Source organism: Sciurus carolinensis, chromosome 12, assembly GCF_902686445.1.
Source record: "Sciurus carolinensis chromosome 12, mSciCar1.2, whole genome shotgun sequence".
Classification (NCBI taxonomy): Eukaryota; Metazoa; Chordata; class Mammalia; order Rodentia; family Sciuridae; genus Sciurus; species Sciurus carolinensis.
The window spans coordinates 32,869,136-32,893,522 of record NC_062224.1 but is presented as its reverse complement, the minus strand read 5'-3'; the positions used below and the strand labels follow the sequence as shown (position 1 = coordinate 32,893,522).

At 43.2% G+C, this 24,387-nt stretch overlaps 3 pseudogenes; all 3 read right to left on the bottom strand.

The window, feature by feature from the left end:
* The window catches only part of LOC124961765 (LIM homeobox transcription factor 1-alpha-like), a 268,694-nt pseudogene extending 266,809 nt beyond the window's left edge, over positions 1-1,885 (bottom strand).
* Positions 1,886-14,549: 12,664 nt separating this feature from the next.
* LOC124961204 (Krueppel-like factor 4) lies at positions 14,550-16,027 on the bottom strand (annotated as a pseudogene).
* A 6,901-nt stretch (positions 16,028-22,928) lies between these two features.
* LOC124961124 (SERTA domain-containing protein 4-like) lies at positions 22,929-23,961 on the bottom strand (annotated as a pseudogene).
* Positions 23,962-24,387: the final 426 nt, after the last annotated feature.

Below are 24,387 nucleotides of genomic sequence, written 5' to 3'. Positions count from 1 at the left end.
TTGCCTACAAATGCCATAATTTTATCATTCTTCATTGCGGTGTAATATTCCATTGTATATATATGCCACAGTTTCTTTATCCATTCATCAACTGAAGGGCATCTAGGTTGGTTCCACAATCTGGCTATGGTGAATTGAGCAGCAATGAACATTGATGTGGCTGTATCTCTGCAGTATGCTGATTTTAAGTCCTTTGGGTATAGGCCAAGGAGTGGGATAGCTGGGTCAAATGGTGTTTCCATTCCAAGCTTTCTGAGGAATCTCCATACTGCTTTCCAGAGTGGCTGCACTAATTTGCAACCCCACCAGCAATGTATGAGTGTTCCTTTTTCACCACATCCTCGCCAACACCTATTGTTGCTTGTGTTCTTGATCATCGCCATTCTAATTAGGGTGAGATGAAATCTTTGGGTAGTTTTGATTTGCATTTCCCTTATTACTAGAGATGTTGGACATTTTTTCATATATCTGTTGATTGCTTGTACATCTTCAGTGAAGTGTCTGTTCATTTCCTTAGCCCATTTGTTGATTGGATTATTTGTATTCTTCGTGTAGAGTTTTTTGAGTTCTTTATAGATTCTGGAAATTAGCGCTCTATCTGAAGTATGGTTGGCAAAGATATTCTCCCACTCTGTAGGCTCTCTCTTCACATTGCTGATAGTTTCCTTTGCTGAGAGAAAGCTTTTTAGTTGGTTAGTGGTTAACATACTGTATACCTAATTTGAATACAAAGTATAAACTTTAGTTTTTCAAAATATCATGCCCTGATGTTAAATAATACATAGGGCCAATCATCACTCTAAACATAAAATCACTTTGGAAGTGAGAATTCATGGTATTAACTTGATTTAGAATTTAAGGAACGCTATTTGCTAAGAGTCCCCCATTGTTTTTGTAAAAAGGGGTACTCACTTTTGAAAGTTTCCCACTGCATGCAAGCTACTTTCCCTTCAAATCTGTTCAATATCTTCTGTTCAGAAAATCAAATGGCAAAAATAAGTTCTCGGCACTATTAAGTTCCCTTGACTCGGTAAATTTCACGTTCATTTCTTATTTCCTTAAAAGTCTGATACAAATATCTGAAAACGTCTGCACCTCTTCCCAGGTTTTTAGGTATACGACTCTCTCAGGTATAGTTGCGATTTAATTCCTAGACACAAAGTATTTTTTCAGTTCCCAAGTGTCACAATCTCTGGCACTTCGGGTATTTGACCAGCTCTTCCTAAGTCAAGAAAAGTAACCAAGATGGTGCACAAAATGTCAAACGAAAACAGTCTGAGGACTTGCACACTTGAGTAACGACGAATCCCTAGCAGAATCAACCAGGCTTTTTTGGTTTTTTGGCTCCCCCTCCCCCCCACACACCACCACCACCTTTCCTGGAGAGAGTTGTGCCTCCAGCTGTACCACGAAGCAAACAGGAGAGCAAGGTGGTGACCCCAGGTCACGGTCGCCAGCACATCTCCAGTCGGGCAGCGGAAAGCCACCCGTTTGGCAGGAAAGAAAAGGCGCCTACCCGGCAGCGCGCCCGAAGCGAGCGCGGCCAGCGCGGAACCCGCCCCTCTCAGCGCGGCGGTTAGAACCTGGGCGGCACGTGGGCTCCCCGGGCGCGAGCTACACTGAAAAGCAAGCCCGCAGCCTCGCGCCGGACCGGCCCAGGACCCCGCTTCCCTCGCAGCAAGACCGCCAAGCGCACGCCCTGGCGGCTTGCACCGCTGGCCCGCCCTCTTTCCCTTCCTCCCCGAGCGGTGCGATCCTCACCTACCTGGTCGCGAAGTTTGAGAAACGCCATCGCGGTCGCCTCAGCGCCCACTCCAGCCTCCGCCCAGCCCACTGCTTCGTCCACAGTAGCTTTCGCCGCTGCCAGATGCCGGCTGGTCCGCCAACGTCTGGGCCAAAGAGACCGTGGGGCAGGGGGCCGGCACCGCCTCCCGGACACCGTCCCCGAGGGAGGAGCTTAGCCGCCCCGCCTCCTCCTCTGAGGACTCCCCGCCCTCTTCCTTTCTTTTTGTCGCCCCCCTCCCTGCCGCGCGCTCCCGCCCCCGGGCTGAGGCGACTCAAAAGAGTCGGAGCTCCACGCAAAGGCGGTGGCGGCGGCTGCAGCGGAGGGGCCCTGGAGGTCGCTCCGCCCGCGCTCTCCGGGCCCACCTACCTCACTCCAGCTACCTGTCCGGCTACCCTCGCGGGTCTAAGATGGCGGTGGCGAAAGAGACCAAGCAAGCGGCAGTCCCGAGTGGAAAGCGCCGGAGAGGCCACCGCTGCCCGGCTTCGGATTCCCGGACCCTGGCGCGGCTCGCGGCGAGGCCACTGCTTCCTGGGGCTCTTACCTGCCGGGAGCGGACTGAAGGAGATGCTCGACCTCCCCTTTTGCCGTTGCCGCCATCTTGAGTGTGGCAGGGTCGGCTGGCTCTCACACCTTCCTTGTTTCAGACCCCCTTCCCTTCCTTCCGTTCTTTCCTGCTGTCCCGTGCGTTTTTTGTTTGTTTGTTTGTTTGTTTTTATTTTTTTGCAGTACTGGGGAATCGAATTCCTGGCCTTGTGCTTGCTTTGCAAGCACTCTACCAGCTGAGCTATCGCCCCAGCCCTCCCGTGCGTTTTTGAGGAGAGGGAAAACAGTTTTGCTGCCCCCGGGTTGGGGACTGAGGGAGAAGTGAATTCACAAACGCCCTCGCCTCAGTTTCCCCGGAGTACACCTGCAGGGTCCGAAGGACCCGGTTGGGCGCGCTGGGGGACACGGGGCCGATTTGGAATCTTCTGGGGGCTCCGGCTCAGCCGCGGACCGGGGACGGAGTCCTGGTGACGCAGGCTTAACTTAGCGGGGACCTGGGTACTAGCCTCCGCGGGTCTCCGCAGCCTCAAGCCAGCCTCTTGTCCACCCTGGACCAGTGTCGCTAAGGTGCCAGGGTGTATCCTCGCCTTGCCCCCGTGTCCAGGCTACGTGCATGAACCTCCCGTTACAAGCCCGCACTGGTCGTTCGTGCTCTTGAGTAGAAAACAGCCGTGGATAAGGGATGAAGATAGCTTTGGGCAGAGTTAGGAAATTACATCCTAAACGCATGTGAGGGTCTTTAGTTAGAGCCCATGGGCCTCAGGGAGGCTGGGATGTAGCTCAGTATCGAGCGCTTGCCAAGCATGAGCAAGGCCCCGGGTGCCATCCCCAGCACCACAGAAACACTGGAGGCAGCCTCACTGAGGCCTCAAAGCCTAGCAAGAGCACAAGAGCTGGGCAGTTGTTGGGTGCCCCTTGCCCAACAATTGGAATAGGTGCCCCATCCCTCAGGCCTGCTAAGTGAGCCCAGTGCCAGGGGTAGCTTGAAAGGACAAGTTTGCCCTCTGCTGTTAGACTAGCGCTAGCGTACAACCAGTCAATCAGTGCAGGTGTTGCAGCTGGGCAGCCTCTGATGCCTGTGATGTTGGCTGCCTGCAGATTGGGGGCCCAGCCAGGGAGGGCCAGAAAAAACGGAGGTTAAATAGTATCAAGAGTAACTAGGGATCTCAGCAGTCTGGTTTCAGATCCCTGCCCTTCCATACAGGATGTGACCCTGAAGAATTTAACCTCTTTAAACTTTCATTTTCTCAGTGTAAGATAATAAACTCGCCCACCTCCTTAAGGTTTGGAGAGCCCACTGAGGTGATGCCAGTGATGTACTCAGCACAGCGCCCTACACTTAATGCTTGTTAAATGTTAGCTGTAATCATCTTACGTTTGCAAGGCTTGCTCCAAGTAGGTCTGATCAGCTCTGTGAGCACAGTGGTGCAGCAGTTCCTGTCTTCACCTTTCAATGGAAGATGGTAGGAAACCACGTGTCTGGGCTATACCACAAACCAGTATAGGAGGACCAAGTGGCATGCCTTGCCTGGGACATGGGGTTGTAGTCACTGCAGGTCTACAGAGTGCCCAGATTTACAAGCCCAAGGGCTAGTTCTTACACAAAGGTGTAAGAACCATACAGTGATTGTTACCTGGTCTTTATGTTTTCTCGTTCATTGTTAATTGGTAACCAAGGGACCATACATCCCAAGTACCTATTCCTGATTTACCAGAAGTTCTGTGAGGAATTACAACTTCAGACTCTGTGCATGAGGAAACTGAGGCTAGGAGGGCAGGGATGAAGTAATCGTTCAAGATCAAATAACCATGAAGTAACAGAACTGGAGTTTTAAACCCAGTGTTCTTCAGTATCAGAATCATCAACCTCACTGACTTGCCTCCTGTGGGGAATGGAATATGAACTCTGGATAAGCAGCTTCTCTGACTTCACACAGCAGTCATGAACCTTACCACTTCAGTATCACAGGTGTCCTCTAACCAGAGTGTTCAACACTACTCTTCATGTTTCTGTTTTTTTTTTTTTTTTTTTTTTTTGTGGTTCTGAGGGCTGAACCCAGGCCCCTGGGCCTGCTGTTCATCTTAATCTGCCTCCCCTTCCGATGTATTCCTTATCTCTTCCCTCTACCCATTTTTCACAGAGTCAAAAATCAACCACCTTCCTCCATCTTCATTTCCACTACTGTAGAGAGCATCATTACTTTTTAAACCTTTTAATAACAGCACACATGAGCTGGGCATGCTTGCATGCCCTGTAGTCCTGGCTAGTGGGGAGGCTGAGGCAAGAGGATAGCGAGCCCAGCAGATTCCAGACCAACCTGGGCAGCATAATGAGACCCTGTATCAAAAAAAAAAAAAAAAAGTACAGAAAAGTATAAAAAATAAATGTGAAGCTTAATAATGATTAAAAAAAAAATTGTGCATTCCTTTAGTTTGTTATTTCAGGGCCTTCATCTATCCCAGTGAATCTTAAATTTGGTCTTTTAATGTTATCCCAGATTTCTTGAATATTCTGTTCAGTCTCTTAACATCTCTATGGTCAACTTTATTTTCAACATTACATACTTTTGTCTTCAAGGTCTGAGAATCAATATTCAGAGTGGTCTAATCTATTGGTGGTGCTTTCCATTGAATTTTTAATTTGGCATATTGATTTTTTTTCATTTTAAGGATTTCTGGTTCTTTTTCAGAATCCCTATCTCTTTATTAGAGTGACCTTTCACTTCCTGTATTTTCTTTAATTTTACTCATTACATCTTATTTTACTTCACAGAACAGTATAACATGAACTTTCTAAATTCCATCTCCAACATTTCCTCCACTGTGGTGTCAATGAAATCTATTGTTGAAGCATTATGGGCTGTTTGGAATGGTTTCTTCCCTTGCATTTCCATTGCTTTTTTATCTTTTGGTATACTTCTTTTAAGTGAAAGAGTACTTTGTGAGCTTCCTTTTCTTACGAGCTCTGGGTTGCATGAATATCCAGATAATGATATTTTAAGTCGGTGTGTGTCCTCTGCTGATCCCAATATCAGCAACACTATAAGAGATGCCACTGTGCCCTATTTACTATAATCACTTCTGAGCTAAGCCTCATTCTATTCAACTTTATACAAAACAAAAACTTGATGCAATTATTCTCTGTGGTTCCTCAAATTCAGGTGCAAATCTATAACAAAGTTCTAGAATAGGTCAAAATATTAGTTGTTAAACTTAGTAAATGTACTGTAACCTCACCTGAGGGCTAGAAGAGGGCAGGAAGAAGATTGGGCAAATAGGAGAGGGAAAAAAGAGAAAGAAAAAAATCTATAAAAGGAAGGATAATTTACATTAAATTAAGGGGTTATTTATATGTTCAAAGTTAACAATAAAGTTGTTTAGAGTATACCATGTCAAGGTGAAGAAAATTCTTGTTGAATCTTGGTTTGGATTTCCTTGGAGTTTAGACTTTAAGCAGCTTTCCATCAGTTTTGGGCTGTGACTCTCCTGAGTTGCAGGGCACAGAAGCCAGCCAGTTCCTTAGCTATTCTGAATCTCCTACCAGCAGCTTCTGGTTTGTCATATCTGGGCCTGCAACTGATTCCTCAGAGTGTGCAGTGTTGTGGTCTGGCTGTTTCCATTGTGTGCAGTAGTTCAGAATGTAGCCTCTGAAGTGTCCCTATGATTGCTCTGGGTCACTGTTTACCTGCTCCCCTCTTTGGGATCTTTTTCACAGTAGTGAAAATCCTGGCAGCTGTCTATAAGCACAAAAATGTTTGTGGGTTTTCCATGGGCATTCTGTGATGCAGAAGTATTCCCCCAGCTGATACTACTCTCTGAGGTATTGTAGTGAAGGGTCTCAGGTGGTTCACCTGGACTCTCTAGTTTCCACTGCCCTAGGTTGCATTGATTTCTTCTGTTAACTTCTGTTAAATTTGATGCAAGATCCCACAACTTGCCAGTTGTGATCATGGTTCACCTTGTGCACCTGTTAACACTAGGATCAGACCCTTCCTGTTGCACATAGGTCTCTGTCACTGGATATTCAGGCAGCTTTCCTCTGGTATGGCCCCATAATCCCAGGTGTTGGGGGCTGTGCCAGCCAGAACGGTGCCTGATCACATCAGCAGTGAGGAGGTTATTTGACGTAAGCACACTCAGGTGATTCATCACTGGTCGTATGCAGTTAAGTCACCATGCACAGCACGTGCACAGGTGTTCCCCAGTGTGCCTGCTTGGACCTGCTCATTTTGACCCTTGCCGTGATGGGGCAGCTGGCTCCTCACCTGATCGCAACTGGTGTGGCCCTGCCCTCCTCCTCCTGGAGGGATATAAGCGGGCAGAGGGCGGGGGCACGACAGTAAGGCAGGACAGTAAGGCTCCACAGTAAGGAGCAGCAGGAGGCAGAGAAAAGTGGCAAGAAGTAAGGAGCGACAGTGAGAGCAGCAGCTAGCAGAAAGAATCGGAGAAGCTATTAGCAGAAAGGAAGAAGAAGAAGCGGCAAGCAGATAGAAGCAGTGAGTAGGGGCAGCAGTGGAAGGCAGATCACAGAGCCGAGAATTGAGGACACACCTCTAGATCACAGATAGGCAAATTGCAGTACGCAGGACGCATCACTAAGAAGCACCTCAGATAGACACAACCTTAGTTCACAGGATGCAGGAAGCACTTTTAAGAAGAAGCAACAGAAGCCTAAGAAGAAATAGATCTCTGATAAGCATAGAAGCCTCTCTTTCTCTAAAACTTTCTCTCTATGCAAAGTCTCTCTAAGAAAAGCCTTTCTTCCTCAATAGCCCAGGGAATAAGCGAATAAGTGAGAAAGCAGCCCACTAAAAGAAAGATAGAAGCAGTTCGTTTCCAGTCCACCACCCCGATAAAGACCCGTGCAAATTGTTGCTGCAGGCGGTGACAAATACCCGTGGATTTGGCACTGCAAAGAGCCAGTGACACCCAGGGACTATCCCTTGGCTTCAAACTGTGTTTCCCCACAGTGTAAGTGCTTGTGCCTGGTAAATCTGCTTTCCTTTGGAACCAAGTCTGCTTCATTGTTGTCTCTTTCTGAGTCCAGCAAGCTAGAGGAGGCTGAAGAGGGCTTCCCACCCTTGCCTGGGTCACAGAGCCTGAGGAAGTGTTAAGCACAGTTCCCCACCCAGGTCCCCACCAGCTTGTTTGTTCCCCTTGATTTCAGTGAGGGGGGAGAGAGGGATTTCAGTGATTTTTTTTTTTTTTTTTCTGTATAGTAGTGGTCTTTCTAGAAGTTCTTTCTGGCCCCTTCTTAAGGGGTGCCTCTGGAGGTGACTTCCCTCTGATTTAATTTGTACCTGTCTGGGCATGGAAAGACGCTGTGCTGATATAAGTGGATGACTGGTCAGCTGGGGGCTTCACAAGATGGTTGTGGACTCCCAGCTCCATATTCTTTTCATGATTTGATTTTAAGTTGTTTGCACTCCTTTAAGGGCCTTTCTGTACCATCAAGCTTTAAATTTTATCTGTCCAACTGTTTTTAAGTGAGTGAACTTAAATGATTGTCCCCTCCCCCTGCCCTCTGTTGCCCCTTCCCCCTTCTCATCTACAGGTTTGGTTCCAGATTAGGGAACTCGAGTTTGTTTTCTTCTCTGGTAACCCACCCTTCCAGTCTCTCCAGATCTCAGACTGTATCAAGTCTTAGAACATTTATTTTGTCACCTCCCTCTCAATTCTGCTTTCCCTTTGCTGCTTTCTGTGTTGTGAATTCGGGACTCACTGTCCAGCTTGCTTCCACCATCTTCCAAATTCCTCACTTTCTAAATTTACAGGGAAGACTACATACAAGGTACATAATGATGAACTAAGTCAATTTTGAAAAAAGGAGTACATCTCTGGGAGTAGTAATCAGATTTTTGCTATTATATTTATAAGACTCATATAGTACTGGCTTAAAACAAAGATACACATTAAAGGAAAACAGAAACCAGAGAAAAAGATTAGTTTATATACAGGTATGACATAAAAGTGGTAGTAAAAATCATTGACCAAAAGACTATTTAGGCTGAGCATGGAGTGCACACCTGTAATCCTAGCAACTTTGAAGACTAAGGCAGGAGGATCATATGTTTGAGGCCAGTCTCAGCAAATTAGCCAGAACCTGTCTCAAAATAAAAAATAAGAAGGGTTGGAGATGAAGGTCAATGATAAAAGGTCCTTGGGTTCAATCCACTGTATATAAAAAAAGTCCATTAATTTGGTTTTCTATATGGAGAAAAAACTAGATTTCTATGTTATAATCATACACTAAAGAGGACTCTAGTTCAAAAGCTTAAATGTAAAGGGCCAAGTGATAAAGTAAATAGAAGATATAGAAGGAAGACTTTGTGATTTAGGAGCAACAATTTTTTAAATGAGAGGAAAACAATACAAACTATATCTTAGATACAGATTTTATAATATGAAATTTGCATCTGGAATTCAGATATTAGGATGGAATATATATGAAATGTAGGGGGAAAGCAACATCTAATTAGTAAGTGTTGCATAGAAGAAGAATACCATATGAAGGTATTTAAGTAGTTCAATCTATCTTAGATAGATTCATATAATCTATCTGATTTATATGAAAATATTTCTGTTCAACCAACCATACTATAAAATTTAAAAAGGATAAATATCAGAGGAAACTATTTGCTATTTAAAACTAATTCTGTATGTTGAGATTACAAAGAAGTGAATCTACTCCAAATCCTTTTAACAGGAAGAGATTTACTATAGGGTGTGACTTGGTTTACAGAATCTTGGAAAACTTGAATAAAAGGGTTCTAAAATCTTTTTAGATATTATTCACAAAGCCATAAGGTAGGACCAGGATATCAAAGAAGCAGTCACCACCTCTATGACCTAAAGTCCCAGGCTCTAAAAGCATACTTCTGCTGCCAGGATCAGGAAACCTGATTGCTACCTCTAGATGTTACCCATTGCTGTGCCTGCACCAGTCACACCAGAAAGACTGGCACATCATACCTACCCTGGATATTCACAAAGTTAGGACCTGGACACTAGACCCCTGCTAACACTGCCCGGGAAGAGTTAGAGAGGTCCTCTACTCTACTTGCAAGTAGAAACAATGGACACTAAGTCTGACTGAGACCATCCAAATGTGTCACAGAATCAAACCTAAATTTCATCTGAAACACAACCTACAAGGGACTCAGAAAAGTCACTGTAGATTCCTAGCTTTTAATAAAAGAAAAGAAGACCAGAAGGAGGCTTTGTGACTATCATATATCCTCAACATTAGTAACAGAAAAATATCCAGAATATACTAGGAAACCCTGTAAATAATAAGAAAAATTAGGAAATATTACATAAAAGTGTAAAATGATATGAACAGGCAATTCATAAAAGGGTAAACCCAAATGGCTAAAAGTATGCAAATGTTTTCTCAAAGGCATTGGTCATCAGATGAATACATAGTAAAAAGTAAAACAATGAGTGACTACTTTTCCCCATTGGATTAGTGGAAATTAAATAACAGCAATTTACTGTGCCCGTGGTTTATAAAGTAGAGAAGGCAATCTGAAAGGAACCCAATAGACTTAGACAAATTGAGTAAGGCTATTATTGTATGGCCAAGTAATCTTACTTTGTAATACATGTCAGAGAAATGTCCACATAGAACTCAATGTAGGAATATTCATCAGAGTGTTTTCTGTGTTGACCTGAGAAATAAGGGAATATAGATGGTTATCAATGTCCAAACGTTTGAATAAAATCTAGGGAATTCACCCAGGGCCACCACATTGCAAAACTGTAGGGGAATGTTAAGCACATGCAATAAAAGATGAATAGTGCCCTCTGGTGCTGTACAACTCAGCAAAACTTTCACCCTTTGGAATACTACAGATAGGAATTCATCCAGAAAAAGTTAGTAGTATTTTTTCCAAAGCTAGTTGAGTTTTAAAAAAATGATGTCTACAACTCAAGAGTATTTGTATAAACTAAACACACACAGAAATACTATACACCTTACAAAAATACATATACTTTCAAGAATACCAAACACATAAAAGCATGTGTTCACAAGGCATGTTAGAATGGGAAATGAAAACAACAGCAACAGAATGAAGAGTTCTGTAAGAACCGATGATGTGAATTTGTCATGAAATGAAGAACTGGCAAAATAGAGTTTTTAAATATCTTTATTTTATTTATGTGGTGCTGAGGATTGAACCCAGTGCCCCACACATGTGAGGCAAGCACTCTACCACTGAGCCACAACCTCAACCAGATTTTTTTTTCTGAAAATAATGTTCAAGATATCTAAAACTACCTGAAAGATTATATCTGAAGAATGACCAATTGACTCATTTAGGACAAGATGAAGGGTAGGGGAGACTGAGCAAGGAAGGGACATAGTGCAGAGCATTAAATATTAATATATATTCAACTACATATAATATTTTATGACACATACATAATATGCAATATAATTATTTACATATTATTAAATTAATCCTGATGCTGACTCCATTCGTAGGGAACTATAAACCCAGTTGAATATGTAAACAAAGTTTAATCTAACTTGGGAGTTTATTTGGTGTCCCCAAGTCTTGGCCAATCACAGGAAAGACTTGGCCAGTCATAGCAGCTGGACATTCAGCCAAACACAGGCTAAAAACTGCCAAAAATATGTCCAAATAAGACAAGAACAAAATTGTAACCAATCTGGTTACTTATGTATGTCACTTGCATTTTCCAGTTATAAATTTTCTCTATCCATAGCTTTTGTAGCAGAACTCTCTGAACTGCTTTTTGTCCTCAGTGCTACTCAGTTCATGAGTCCTTTTTATTTTCTGCTCAGTCTTTTAAATTATTTTTAAGATTTTTCTTTTTAACAATATAATGGCATACAACAAACTACATATATTAAAATATTTAATTTATACATATATATTAAAAAGAATTTCATGAGTGAGGTCATGGGTTCAATATTGAGCATCACACACACACGTGCACGCTCATGCCAAGAATTTAGGGCCAGTGGTATATCTCAGCAGTAGAGCACTTGTTTCACATGTGCAATGCATTCAATTTCCAGTATCAGAGGGAAAAAAAAATTAAACATTAGCTTTCAGGCAAAATGGGAGCACTGAAATATTTCTAAACTAGGATAGAATGTTTGAATGTATATTTTAATTTTGTTTTTAGTTTCTGACGCTGCATATTGAACCCAGGGCCTCACACATGCTAAACAGATATTCTACCACTGAGCTAAACTCCCAGCCCCCAACTGTGTATTTTACTTGTTTATTTTATTTTTTGTACTGGTGATTGAACTTAGGGGTGCTTTATCACCAAGCTACAACCCAATTCTATCTATCTATCTATCTATTTATTTATTTATTTATTTATTTATTTACTTATTTATTGGAGACAGAGTCTCACTAAGTTGCTGAGGGTGGCCTCAAACTTGTAATTCTCTTGCAACAGCCTCCCAAGTTGGCTGCCTGGCTCCAACTATGCATTTTACATACTTTACTCTTTTGCTTTGTGGAGAATGAACTGGAAAAGAGCCAGAATGAGGGCAGGAGAATGATGAAGAGGCTGGTGACAGTGATCTGAACAATTGCAGCAAAAAACAATGCAAGTAAGATGTAATACAACAGAAATTAGAAGAGGTTTTGAAGAGATATTTAAAGTGTAAAGATTAATTGAGTATGAGGTGTGAGGAGAATGAAGGAATCAGGAAATATGGTAAGACTGGGCAATAATGTCCTCAATGAGAGACACAGGAGGAGGGTATTTAGAAGATGGGGAAAATAAGTGTGGTTTTAGACAAGGCGAATCCCCTAGATCTGCAACATATAAGTGAGATATGCCTGATTCCCAGAAAAAAGTTATCAAGTAGGGATACAGATCTAGCAGTCTACTGGTAACTGAATATGGTAAGGAAGCCAAGAGGAGACTTACAAAAGGAAATTGGGGACTGAACCTTAGGGGTGTATCCTAAAGCTAAACTCAAGGCTACACAACCAATCTTTATTATCTCAAAGCAGATGATAGCAAAAATGATCTGTGAATTTATAGTCAAATGAGGCACCTCAGAGAAATATTCCAAGTCATAAAGGTTTCTAGAGATCACTCATTTGATCACATTTTCAGCCCAGTCATATGTTTCCTCACCTAAATTATGGAAGTTTTTATTCTACCTTCTATGCCTTCATTGCCCGAAATAGTGGGCACAACAGAGTCAATACACTTTTGGACTTTTCTAAAAAACAGAATAGAAGGATACCCAACATCCTCATATCCTACACCCTCATATAAACTGCCAGGATACTCACCAAACATTTTATACCCTCAAAACCATTTAACCAAAATAGCACTGCAAGGACAGTAAGATACAATTGGTTTGTAGAATATCTTTGTAGCTGTAAATGTAACACCATCCAGAGAGCTGATATAACTTAGCTTCTCCAAGCAGGCAAGCATTGGTCTACAGGAAAAAGAGGGGCCTACAAGTGCATAGGTTTAAAAATGGGTTACAAAAGATTATTCCTACTATTGTTCCATTTCTCCTATTATCCTTTTTTTCAGATAAAATATTATAGGTTTATTTAAAACTTAATTCTCACCTTCAGTATGCAAAATACAAACTCCACAAAATGTTCATATTTTTACTTTGTAGTTTACAAATATACAAAATAGAAGTTTGCTTAAATTTATATGACATTTATTAAGGCAAGGAACTGTATAGAAAAAAACACATTTGTTCTGCTTAAGGCATACTCAGGTGTTGGGGGCTGTGCCACGTGGGCTGCACCAGGATGGTGCCTGGTGGCCAGCCGGAGGTTGTTTTGATCACATCGGCAGTGAGGAGGTTGATTAATATAAGTACACCCAGGTGATTTATCATTGGCCGTATTCAAGTAAGTCCATGTACACAACACATGCACAGGTGTTCCCGAGTGCTCCTGCTCCGGCCTGCTCATTTTTAACCTTTGCTGTGTTAGGGCAGCTGGCTCCTCGCCTGATCTTAACTGGCGTGGCTCACCCTCCGCCTCCTGGAGGGAATATAAGTGGGTAGTAGGCGGAAGGCAAAAAGCAGCAGCTAGCAGAGAGAAGAAGCAGCAGAAAAAGCAGCAGCTAACAGAGAAAAGAAGCAGCTAGCAGAGAGAAGAAAGATACAGCAGATAGCAGCAGGCAGTGTCAGAAGGTAGATCATAGAGCGGAAAACTGAGAAAACACCTCTAGGTCATAGATCACAGATAGATAGCACCTAGTTCACAGGATGCAGGACTCACCTCTAAGAAGCAGCAGCAGAACTCCAAAAAGAAATAGATCTCTGATAAGCATAGAAGCCTCTCTTTCTCTAAAAACTTCCTCTAAAAGCAAAGTCTTTCTATAAGCAAAGTCTATCTTTCTCTCAAAGTCTCTCTTCCTTTATAAATTAGTGAATATAGGAAAAGTAGTTTATTCCCAGTCCAACTCTGATAAATACCAGTGCAATTGTTACTGCGGGTGGTGACACTCAGGAATAAACCATTGTACAAATTATTGCACATCTGAAACTACAGTGCATAACAGACTTCATAAAAATGTAAAAGTAAACCAGGTATATTTACCTGATTTGGGTCATACATGTAGATCAGAAGACAAAAATAGATTTTCCTTGTCAAAGTATGCAGTGGTTTGAGAAGTTTGACTTCCTCGTTTGCTACCTTTACAACCAAGACTCACCAAGCACTATCATAGGCTATTTAAACACATTTTCTGTACCTGAATTTCTTCCTCTTCTTCTAACATCATAATAATGGCCTTTTTTTTTTTTTTTTTTCAGGTGCTGGAGATAGAACCCAGGGCTTTGTGCTTTCAAGGCAAGCACTCTACCAACTGAGCTATCTCCCCAGTCCCATAATAATGGGTTTTAAAAGGCAAAGAGAATACAAGGTGATCTTTATGCTTAATATTTCATGGAAACACAATTCAAGGGAATTCTGGTCTTCCCCCATCACCCCCAATCTCGAGTCTAATTTATACCCTGATATCCAAACTTCCAGTCACCCCCTTGGCATTTTGTAAGTCCAGGTATGTTCAAGTTGGATTTAGAATTGGAATGATAGAAGATCCAGTCACAGACCCCATCTGTTCTTTGATTTGTCTTTTGCATTCCTCCTTTCTACTGATTATCGCTTCGTTCACAAGCTGACTGGTTGGGAACTTGACCATGATTGTAGTGTTTGCCAGCTGGGAAGACGGTGTGAAAGGTTTAAAAAAGACTGAATTCTCCTCTGGCATATCCACTATTTGGGATTTCGAAGTGCCTCTTCATGTGTAAGGCCAGGTGATCTGACCTGGAAAAGGCCAGGTCTCACTTCTGGCACTGGAACAGGCGGGTGCCCTGTGTGTTTGCGGTAGCGCCTGATCAGTTCGTCAGAGCGTGCAAATTTCCACCCGCAGCCTTCCCAGTCACAGTAGTAGTGTTTCTCACCTGTGTGGGTTCGCAGGTGTGCCTTGAGATGAGAACTCTTTGTATAGGTTTTGCCGCAGCCGGCATTGTCGCAAGTGTGAGTGGCGGTCCTTTTCCGGGGCCACGACCTTCTTCCTCTCTCTTTGGCTTGGGCTCTTCAGGCAGGCAGGAACCAGGTGGCATGAGTTCTTGGTAGTGGAGCGGCAGGACCTGTGGTTGCATCTGGTCGGGCAGCAAGGGTGGATAGCTGGGTCCCGGATGGGGATGGAATCCTGGGGAGAAGCGGCAGGGCAGAGTGACAGTCCTGGCTGCTCAGCAGTTCCTCGGGACCCAGTGCTTGGGTAGTCCTGCTGGGGAGCTGCCACCCCAGGGAGAAATCGTGTGCGCTAGGTCGGTGCCCATTGCTGAGTGGTGGTCCAGCGCCCAAGTGCACCTCCACCGTGCTCGAGGAAACCGCCTTCTGCTTGATCTTGGGGCACATGCGAGGCGGCCCACCGCTGTAGGGCGCTACCACCACCGGGTGGCTGCCGTCAGGGCTGCCTTTGCTAACATGGTGACTGATGGGCTGCCATACTCGCTGCCACGGGCGCTCAGTGATGCCTTCAGCACAAATTTGCCCATCAGCCCGCCACCTGGCGGCTGCTGTTGCTGCAGCGAAATGTACACTGGGTCCATTTCGGCAGCAGGAGCTCAGCCATTAAGCCGCCTGAAGGGCTCACATCCTTGATGTCCGCCGGGTTGAAGGGAGCCTTGGGAGCGGGTGCAGACTCCCAGCCACAGGTGGCTGATGCCACCTGGCGTCACACCCGGGTCGCCCCCGGCCAGGATCGGATAGCTGAAGCTGCAGGTGGAGGGCGCGCTGGCAGGGCCGCTACTTGACCAGGAAGAAGAGGATGAGACTGACGCCGACGAGGACACGGTGGGGGCCACCAACTCCTGATGGGACAATGAGTTGGAGAGAATAAAGTCTAGGTCCAGGAGATTGTTGAACTCCTCCGTCTCCCTTCTGGGTAGAAGGGCAGGGTTGCTACCACCGCATGCTATCTCTGCCACTCTCCAGGTCTGTGGCCACTAGCCGCCGCCAGGTCGTAGGGGCGACCCTGAAGCACCGTGGGAAGTCACTTGATGTGGGACAGCTCCTCCCGCCAGCGGTTATTTGGGGCACCTGCTGGACACAGTGTCCTCTCCCTTCACGCCTGTCCAGAGGCGAATGTGGAGAAGAACTGGAGTAGCGCGTGGCTGACAGCCATGTCAGATTCGCCAGGTGGCTGCCTCATTAATGTGGGGCCCAGAAGGTCCTCGGGTGCCCGAAGCAGCTGGGGTATCTGAACCCCAAAATCAGAAGGATGGAAAAGCTTAGAAACGGAGCCAAAAACCAAAAACTATAAGGAAAAAAAAAAAAAAAAAAAAAAAAAAAGACAAAGCAAAACAAAATAAAATTGTCCAAGATCCTTCTTCTTTGGATTAAATACATATTGAAGACTCTTTCTTTAAAAACTTCGTTTGTATACAAAAATTTTAGAAAAGTCATAAACTCTTATAAAAATAGACAATCAGCAAGGTGAGTAAGTAGGTCCGGTGGCCAGACTGAGTTCTCTTCGACTCAGCAGCGTCCCCCACCGCTGTCCCGGTCGCTGCCGCTGTCGTCGTGGGCTCAGGGGCTGTGACCCGGGCGGTGGTCCGGCGGCGCCGCCAGGTGAGAATGGCCGCGGTGGCGCGGAGCTGGCGGCGGCAGGGGTGCGGAGTGCGTGCATCCATGGGATCGGGCCACCTGCGGGTGGGTGGGTGACTGGGGCTCCAGAGGGGCGGGGAAAGGCACTCGCTACTCCCTGTGCCGCCGCCACCCGCCACCACCTCTGTTCCCCGCACGCCCGCAGCTGCGCTCGATCTCTCCTGCTGGAGAACTCTATTATCCTTTTAAAAGAGAAAATGTGTGCCTTTTTAAAACAACTCAATCGCTATTACTGCATTAATAAATCGTCTTTTGGGGGAACTCTGGAAATGGCAGACTAAGGCATCTCCTGCAGACTAGCTCTCTCCAAGACTGAATGGAACAATAGTTCTGTGGCTGCATGATGAAGTAGAAAGACCACGGAAAAGTGCTAGAGTGCAACTCAGAAAGTTAGCAACCAGGTGAAACCCAGAAATACTCGTGTTTAGAGTAAGAGAGTTAGTGAAAGAAATAGAGTACATAGAACTGGGCCCAGGACAGCTTGATGGAATAGGGGCAGCTCCCTTCTAAAGAGCTAAAAGAAAGTTTCCCATTAACTTTGAGAAAGGCAGGCTCCACTTCCAAGCAAAACAAATCTGAGCAGAAAAGATACTCAAATACTCATCAGTGAGCTGGTGCAGGAGGAGATGGTCCCTGCGCTGCCCGGTATATTCATTTAAAGTGCGGAAGGGCACCCAGTTTTAAAAGTGCCTTATTGTTTAAGCTTCTATGCAAGAGATCAGAAACTCCTGCAGTTTTCTTTCCTATTTTCCAATTCTAGCTAGCTAGCTAGATATCTAAAATTCAACAGCCACCTATGCTTTAATTCTCATTGGATCGTTAGATTCAGTGACATCGGAGTCAATCTGGGCTCTGAAGTGAAATTGTGGTAGAGACCTACAGGTCTCTGGGTGGCCATAGGAGGTACAGTTGCCAGCTACTCTGGATCTGCAGAGCAGAGAAAGATGGAAGCCTCTTTCTTTAGAAATTGACAGTCTGAACTCTAATAAAGATGCAATGCCAGTAAGGTGTAGAAGTAGGACAGGTCTGGGTTAGATGGACAGTTGCTGCCTGCAGCATTTTTTTTTTCTATTAACTGTTTTTTTCTTGATATCGTTTTATGTCTTTCCCATTTGTAATCCCCTCTCTTTTATCTTTCCTCCTCTCCACATTTCTTCTTTCTCTTTTCCCTCACTCCCTTCTTGGCTTTTTTAGTTTTTCTTTTTCTTTTGATCTACATATTTAATAGTAAGTATTGTTTGCTCTTAAAATACTGAAGTTGACTGGCGGGCAGGGTGGAGCTGCCGCAGTCTGCCGGACTGCTGCGGGCGCTCACTTCTCTCTTCCCCTTGCAGGTGCGCCTGTGCCACGGGCGCCCGGGGGGAAGGCAAGCCTTGCAGTGGGGGAGACTCCCGCCATGTCCGGCCCGCAGCTCCCTTCTTCGGCTTCCCGCCAGCCGCCCCGAAGAACGACCAGCCGCAGCCCCTGTGAGGGGGAAGAGGCGGTGGCGGCAGAGGAGGCACCGCTCCCTTGGCAGCTTCCCGACCTGGCGGCCTCGGCAGGACCCAAGGCGGACTCCTCGCCCGCGTTGTCCCTGCAGGAAGGCTCCCCGGAGCGCTGCGGTCCTCCGCCCCCTAGCCGCCACCGCAGCCGCGCCGCGCAGCTGTCGCTGAGCCCGGCCCGCACCAAGACCCGCTCTAACAGCAGCACTGCCAGCGTGCAGGCGCTGCTGGGCCCCCGGGTCATGAGGGCCTGGTGGAGCACCGGGGTCCTCGCCTGAGACACGCTGCAGGGCATCGCGCTCAAGTACCGAGTCACGAAAATAAACTGTTGATAGCAGTTTTTCACAAGAGGAGCCTGTGGTGGCTGGGGAAGACCTCCCTCCTCCCAGTCCTCAGGAATCCGAGATACAGCCCAAGGAAGTGTCACCCAGAGATTTCCTACAGAGACATGATTTGCAGATTAAATTATCAACACAGGCAGCCAAGAAACTAAAAGAAGAGAGCAGAGATGAAGAGAGTCCCTATGCGACATCCCTCTGTCATAGGTGATTAGTGGCATGATTTTAATCTGGATTAAGAGGTGGTTGGACCATAAAGCATCCAGCAACTGAAGAGCCAGAAGCATCCCTTTTGGATTCCCATAGCACTCATCTTAAAATCATGATTAAGTCTACCTACCGCAGTTGCACTGAAGGGACTAGTTCCCTCTGGCTTTCTATAATGTTAAGTTTTTATTATGGTATGGTAGCAAAATTATATTCTGAAGCTTTTTACTTTTGTAGATGGTAATAGTTTTTAGACTAGCTTTTGTAAATACTGATGGAGATAAAGCATCAAAGACTATATATTTAAGCTGAAAACAGTGTTTATTTAGCTCCTGATGAAACCCTAATTATGTGAAAAACACGGTGGCTGTTTAAGTGATGCTGACATTGCTGTGCGTTTATAACTTAAGTGCTGTATACATATATATATTTCAATATGTATTACATATTCTGTATTAATACAAAGAACCAAATTTTGTCTGCTATTTTGTAAAAATAAACTACAAAAGTCTGAGAAAATAAACTATGTTTTCACACACACACACACACAAATACTGATGTTACTGGTAGTTACACTTTCCTCTCAAAGTAGTTCTGATGATTGAACCAACCACCAAGATTATACCAAGAAGGTATATTTGTGCTGAGATACACCCCCAGTCCAGGTACATGGTGAAAAGATAACTGCTTACTAAAAAGTAGAAGATAAATGAATCCCAACAGATGTGCAAATCTCAACAAAGAATAATTGGAAATTGAGGAAATAGGCCAACAAAATGACCCCCCCAAAGTTCTTATCTTCCTAATAAGTGAATTCATAGGAATAGAAGTACATGAAATCTCAGGCAAAGAATTAAAAACTTGATTGTTAAAATGACCAATAAACTCAAAGATGATATGAATAAACAACTGAATAAATTAAAGAAGGCAATACAGAATACAAATTGGAAATCTGAAGCAAGAGATTCTGAAAAAACTAAACAGAACACTTGGTAATGAATAAAACAGTAAATCATGTAAAAAACTCAGTTGAATCTCACCAATACACTAGATTAAGCAGAAGACAGAATAGTGAGACTTGAAGACAAGGTGTTTGACAGTAATAAAGAAAATATAAACAAGAATCAGAGTATATAAGAAGTCTAGAACAACATTAAAGGGACCTAATTTAAGACTCATAAGTTTGAAGAAGAAAGGAGAGATACAGATTATTGAAATAGATAACCTATTCAGTAAAATAATAGCAGAAAATTTCTCATATATTAGGAACAATATGGACATTAATATACTGGAGCATTTTGAACCCCAAATAGACAAAATGAGAAAAGACCCTCTCCATGATGCATTACAGTTAAAAATACCAAAACTTCAGAACAAAGAATTTCAAAGCTGTAAGAGAGAAGTTCCAAGTCACTTAAAATGGCAAACCATTCAGAAAAACAGTAGATTTCTCAGATGAAACTCTAAAGGGTAGGAGAGTTTGGAAAGATATATTTTGAACCCCGAAAGAAACTAATTACCAACTTCAATTGGTACATCCAGCAAAGCTATCCTTCAGAACTGAAGTAGAAATGAAAACCTGAGATAAGCATAAGCTAAAGGAATTCATGACCATTATGGCAGCATTTCGAAAGATACCCAAACAAATAAAAACATTAAAAATAAAAAGACAGGAATACATACCCATGTATAATAACACTGAATGTAAATTGTTTTAATTCTTCAATTAAAAGATATAAACTGGCAGACTGGACTAAAAAACAAAACCCAACTCTGTTATCTTCAAGAAACACACATCACTGACAAAGACATTCACAGATTGGAAGCAATAGGATGGAGAACAATATTCCATGACAACTGAATATGAAAGCAAACAGGAGGGGCTGCTGTCATATGTGACAAAGATTCTTCAAGCCAAAACTAATCAGAAGAGACAAGAAGGTAAAGGGAACAATCCAACAAGAGGATACAACAATTTTATATATTTATGCCTCAATCTTTGGTACACCTGAATTCATAAACAAACATTACAGCTGGGCACAGTGACCCACACCTGTAATCCCAGAAGCTCAGGAGGCTGAGACAGGTGGATGGCGAGTTCAAAGCCACCTCAGCAAAAGTGAGGCACTAAGCAACTCAGCGAGACCCTGTCTCTAAATAAAATGCAAAAAACAGGGCTGGGGATGTGGCCAGTGGTTGAGTGCCCCTGAGTTCAATCCCCAGTATCAAAGAAAAAAAAAAAAAAAAGAAAGAAAGAAAAACCATTACAGCTGGGTGTGGTGGCACACACCTGTAAGCCTAGCTACTTGGGAGGCTGAGGCAGGAAGACTGCAAGTTTGAGGTCAATGAGGGCAACTTTGTGAGACCCTGTCTCAAAATAAATTCTTATAAAGGGGAGCTAGGGATGTAACTTGGTGCTTGCCTAACACATGTGAGCCCCAGGTTTAACCTTTCATACTGCCCAAAATAAGAACAACAGAAAAGTTACTTGACATAAAAGGATAGCTAGTGCCAATAAAATAATAGTGGGTTACTTCAATACACCACTCTCACTAATAGTCATCAAAACAAAAAATAAAGATATTACAGGATTAAGCTACTCCTTAGATCAAATAGACAATACATATCTATAGAATATTTTATCCAACAACAATAAATATGCTTTCTTCTCAGCTGCTCAAGGAACTCTCTCCAAATACATTATATATTGCACTACAAAGCAAATATTAACAAATAAAAAAGAAATAATTTCTTGCATCTTATTAGATCATAAATAAATTTAGAAATTAATAGAAAGAAAAACTACAGATACTGTACAAACACATGGAGATTGAATAATACACTATTGAATGATAAGTGGGTCATCAGAGAAATCAGGGGAGAAGTTAAAAAATTATTAAAATCAAATGAGAAGAGAAACACAACATACAAGAATCTATGGAATACAATGAAGGCAGCTCTAAGAGGGAAGTTTACAGTTATGAATGCCTACATAAAAAGCAGAGCAATCCCAAATATAACCTAATGATGCACCTCGAGATCTTAATAAAACGAGAAAGTCAATCTCAAAAACAGTAGAAGGAAAGAAATAATACAGATCAGAGCTAAAGTTTTTTTTTAAATGTACAAATTCAAGATATTATTGAGAAGACTGTTGGTCAAATACACAGTAATGATTACAGACCAAGTTCCATTTCTCTAAAATAACTTTCCAAACACTGAAATCTTTACTTTCTTTAAGAAATCTTATCAATCGCCACATCATTTATTAACATTGTGCTTCTTAATCAACAGCAAAAGTCATATATAAAAACCCACATGCTTTTATAATGAGTGAAATGATGCAAAACAGATTAAAGTATAATGCATGCCACGGGTTCATGAACTTCATTGAACAAGAAAACAAAACAAAACAAAACAACCCAAAACCCAGAAAATCCAGACTCCAGCATCAGACCATTGCCATAGAAAAAACTCAAGCAGCTAGTGCTGGTTCCTAACAGCTCTCTCTATTGTGTCCTCCATCCCTATCCAAAAATGCCAAACCCAAAGCAACCGGGCATCCAAAATAAAGGAAGAATAGAGGTGTTGAATCAAAAGCTGAACACAATAGTTCAAAGTTAAGTTTCCATACCATATGGATCCACCCTGTATTTTTATTTCTGTTTGTTAAATCCCTGCTATAACTCTGATTTATCCTTAATTTTCACACTGGCAAAAATTAAGATAAAGTAAGGCACCAAAAATCGCCCTGTATACCACCTCCCTAAAAGCCTCATCCCCCTTCACAGGCAAGCCAGGAACTTGCAGGGAATACCCTCTCCACAGAGTGTCCATTGCCACCCGTAGACAGGTGTCTCATTCCATTCCATTCCATTTTCATCTGTCACAGAGACTGTTAAATACAAATACTTAACAGTACCATGAAGTCATTTCATATAGCTCCCTGTCTTCAGTCTTTTATTCAGAAAAAAATACTGTATCGCAGCAGACATCTTTTGCGGGTTATATTGATTTGCTTACCAAATATCTACCTAATGAACTGGCAAATGTGTTGAACTTTCTAAGCTAGTGACAGGCTCCTTGAGGGGCCATGGAACTATCACAAGGGCAGATTGTCCCCCAAACTAACCTACTGGCCTACTAACCTACTGGCCTTTTTCTGAAAGAAAACTAAGATAAACTTTTAAGTGTAAGTCAACCGCTTTCTTGGTAGAATCATCACATTTATAAGTAGCTCACTGATGCCTACTATACAGATGTTTTATGCAATCTGCTCTCCAGGCATTAACATGACACCATATGTTCACAGAATAATTTTATCAGTTGTACAAAACTATAAAATTAATTCAAAATAAAATTTATGAGAGCTAATCGATCATGCTGTGTGCATGCTTCCAAGTTTCAGTGAAAAGATGGTTCATATTTTACTTCCTTTGCTGCAGCACAGTTTGTTGCATGGTGAAGGCTCCTTTTTCCTTACAGACTTTTTCCAGGACTCACTTACATTGTTTTTTTTATTATATCCAGTCTTGAAATAATCATAAAATTGGCCTTTGCACTCAAGATGAAGGTCATTGCCCACGTTTCACAGCTGAGGGGGTCACCATCTCCGTTGGTGTTATTCACTTTCTCCTCACTTAACCTGGCCTTTTCCTGAACATCGAGCGACCTGACATTAGTGACAAAGATTTTGTTGGCAGGTATCTGGCCATCACTCTTGTAAATGGGTGCCCCGCCTACATCAAAATCCACCTGGTGGGAACAACTCTGCAAAGGCAGAGGGGGAGAGGAAGAGGAGGAGGAAGAAGAAGAGGAGGAGGCACTTCCCACACTTGCAATGACAGAAAGGGGTAAATTCAGGTAGTGACCACCGCATTTTTGGTAAAAGCAGCAGGCATGAAACTTTTCACACTCCTCTTTGTCATCGGTGGTCGTTTTTGGTAAGGACAGTCTTGAGCCATAAACCACTCCTGGGCAGAGGTGCCACTGAAGGAGCAGGGGGGAATGCACCAGTTATTCTGCATGATGATTTCTCCGTGGATTCTTTTCATCAAGTTGTTTATAAGGACAGATCTTAGGAGGTACACTTCAGGATCATCGATGAACTTTAGCTTTTCTAAGGACATGTAAAGGATGTGGGCTCGTTCCTCAAAAATTGAGATTGGTTTCAGAGCTACAGCTGCTGAGTAGTGAGTGGGTGAAAGTCCTCTTCTTTCACATATGTCCTCTTAAAGTATGTGGTCTTGGGTGTTGTGATAGGATTTGAAATTCCCCTGTAATGTGATCCTGCCAATGGGGGACCAGCTCCCCAGGTCTCCCTGCAAAGGAGCCTGTGCTGGCCCTGGTTGGCTCTGGTCTCTGTAGCTGTCAGCCTCCCATAGTGTTTGGTACCCAGCAATTTCAGCATCTCCTTCCGAGACAATGGGCTCGCAGAATCTACTCATGGACAAAACCAGTCATTTCTTTTTTTTTTTTTTTTTCTTTTTTTTTATTGTAAACAAATGGGATACATGTTTTTTCTCTGTCTGTACATGGCGTAAAGGCATACAATTTGTGTAATCATAAATTTACATAGGGTAATGTTGTTTGATTCATTCTGTTTTTTTCCCTTCCCCCCACCCTTCCACCCCTCTTTTCCCTCTATACAGTCCTTCCTTCCTCCATTCTTGGCCCCCTCCCTAACCCTAACTCTAAAACTAACCCCTCCCAGCCCCCATTATGTGTCATCATCCACTTATTAGCGATATCATTCATCCTTTGGTTTTTTGAGATTGGCTTATCTCACTAAGCATGATATTCTCCAATTTCATCCATTTGCCTGCAAATGCCATAATTTTATCATTCTTTATGACTGAGTAATATTCCATTGCATAAAT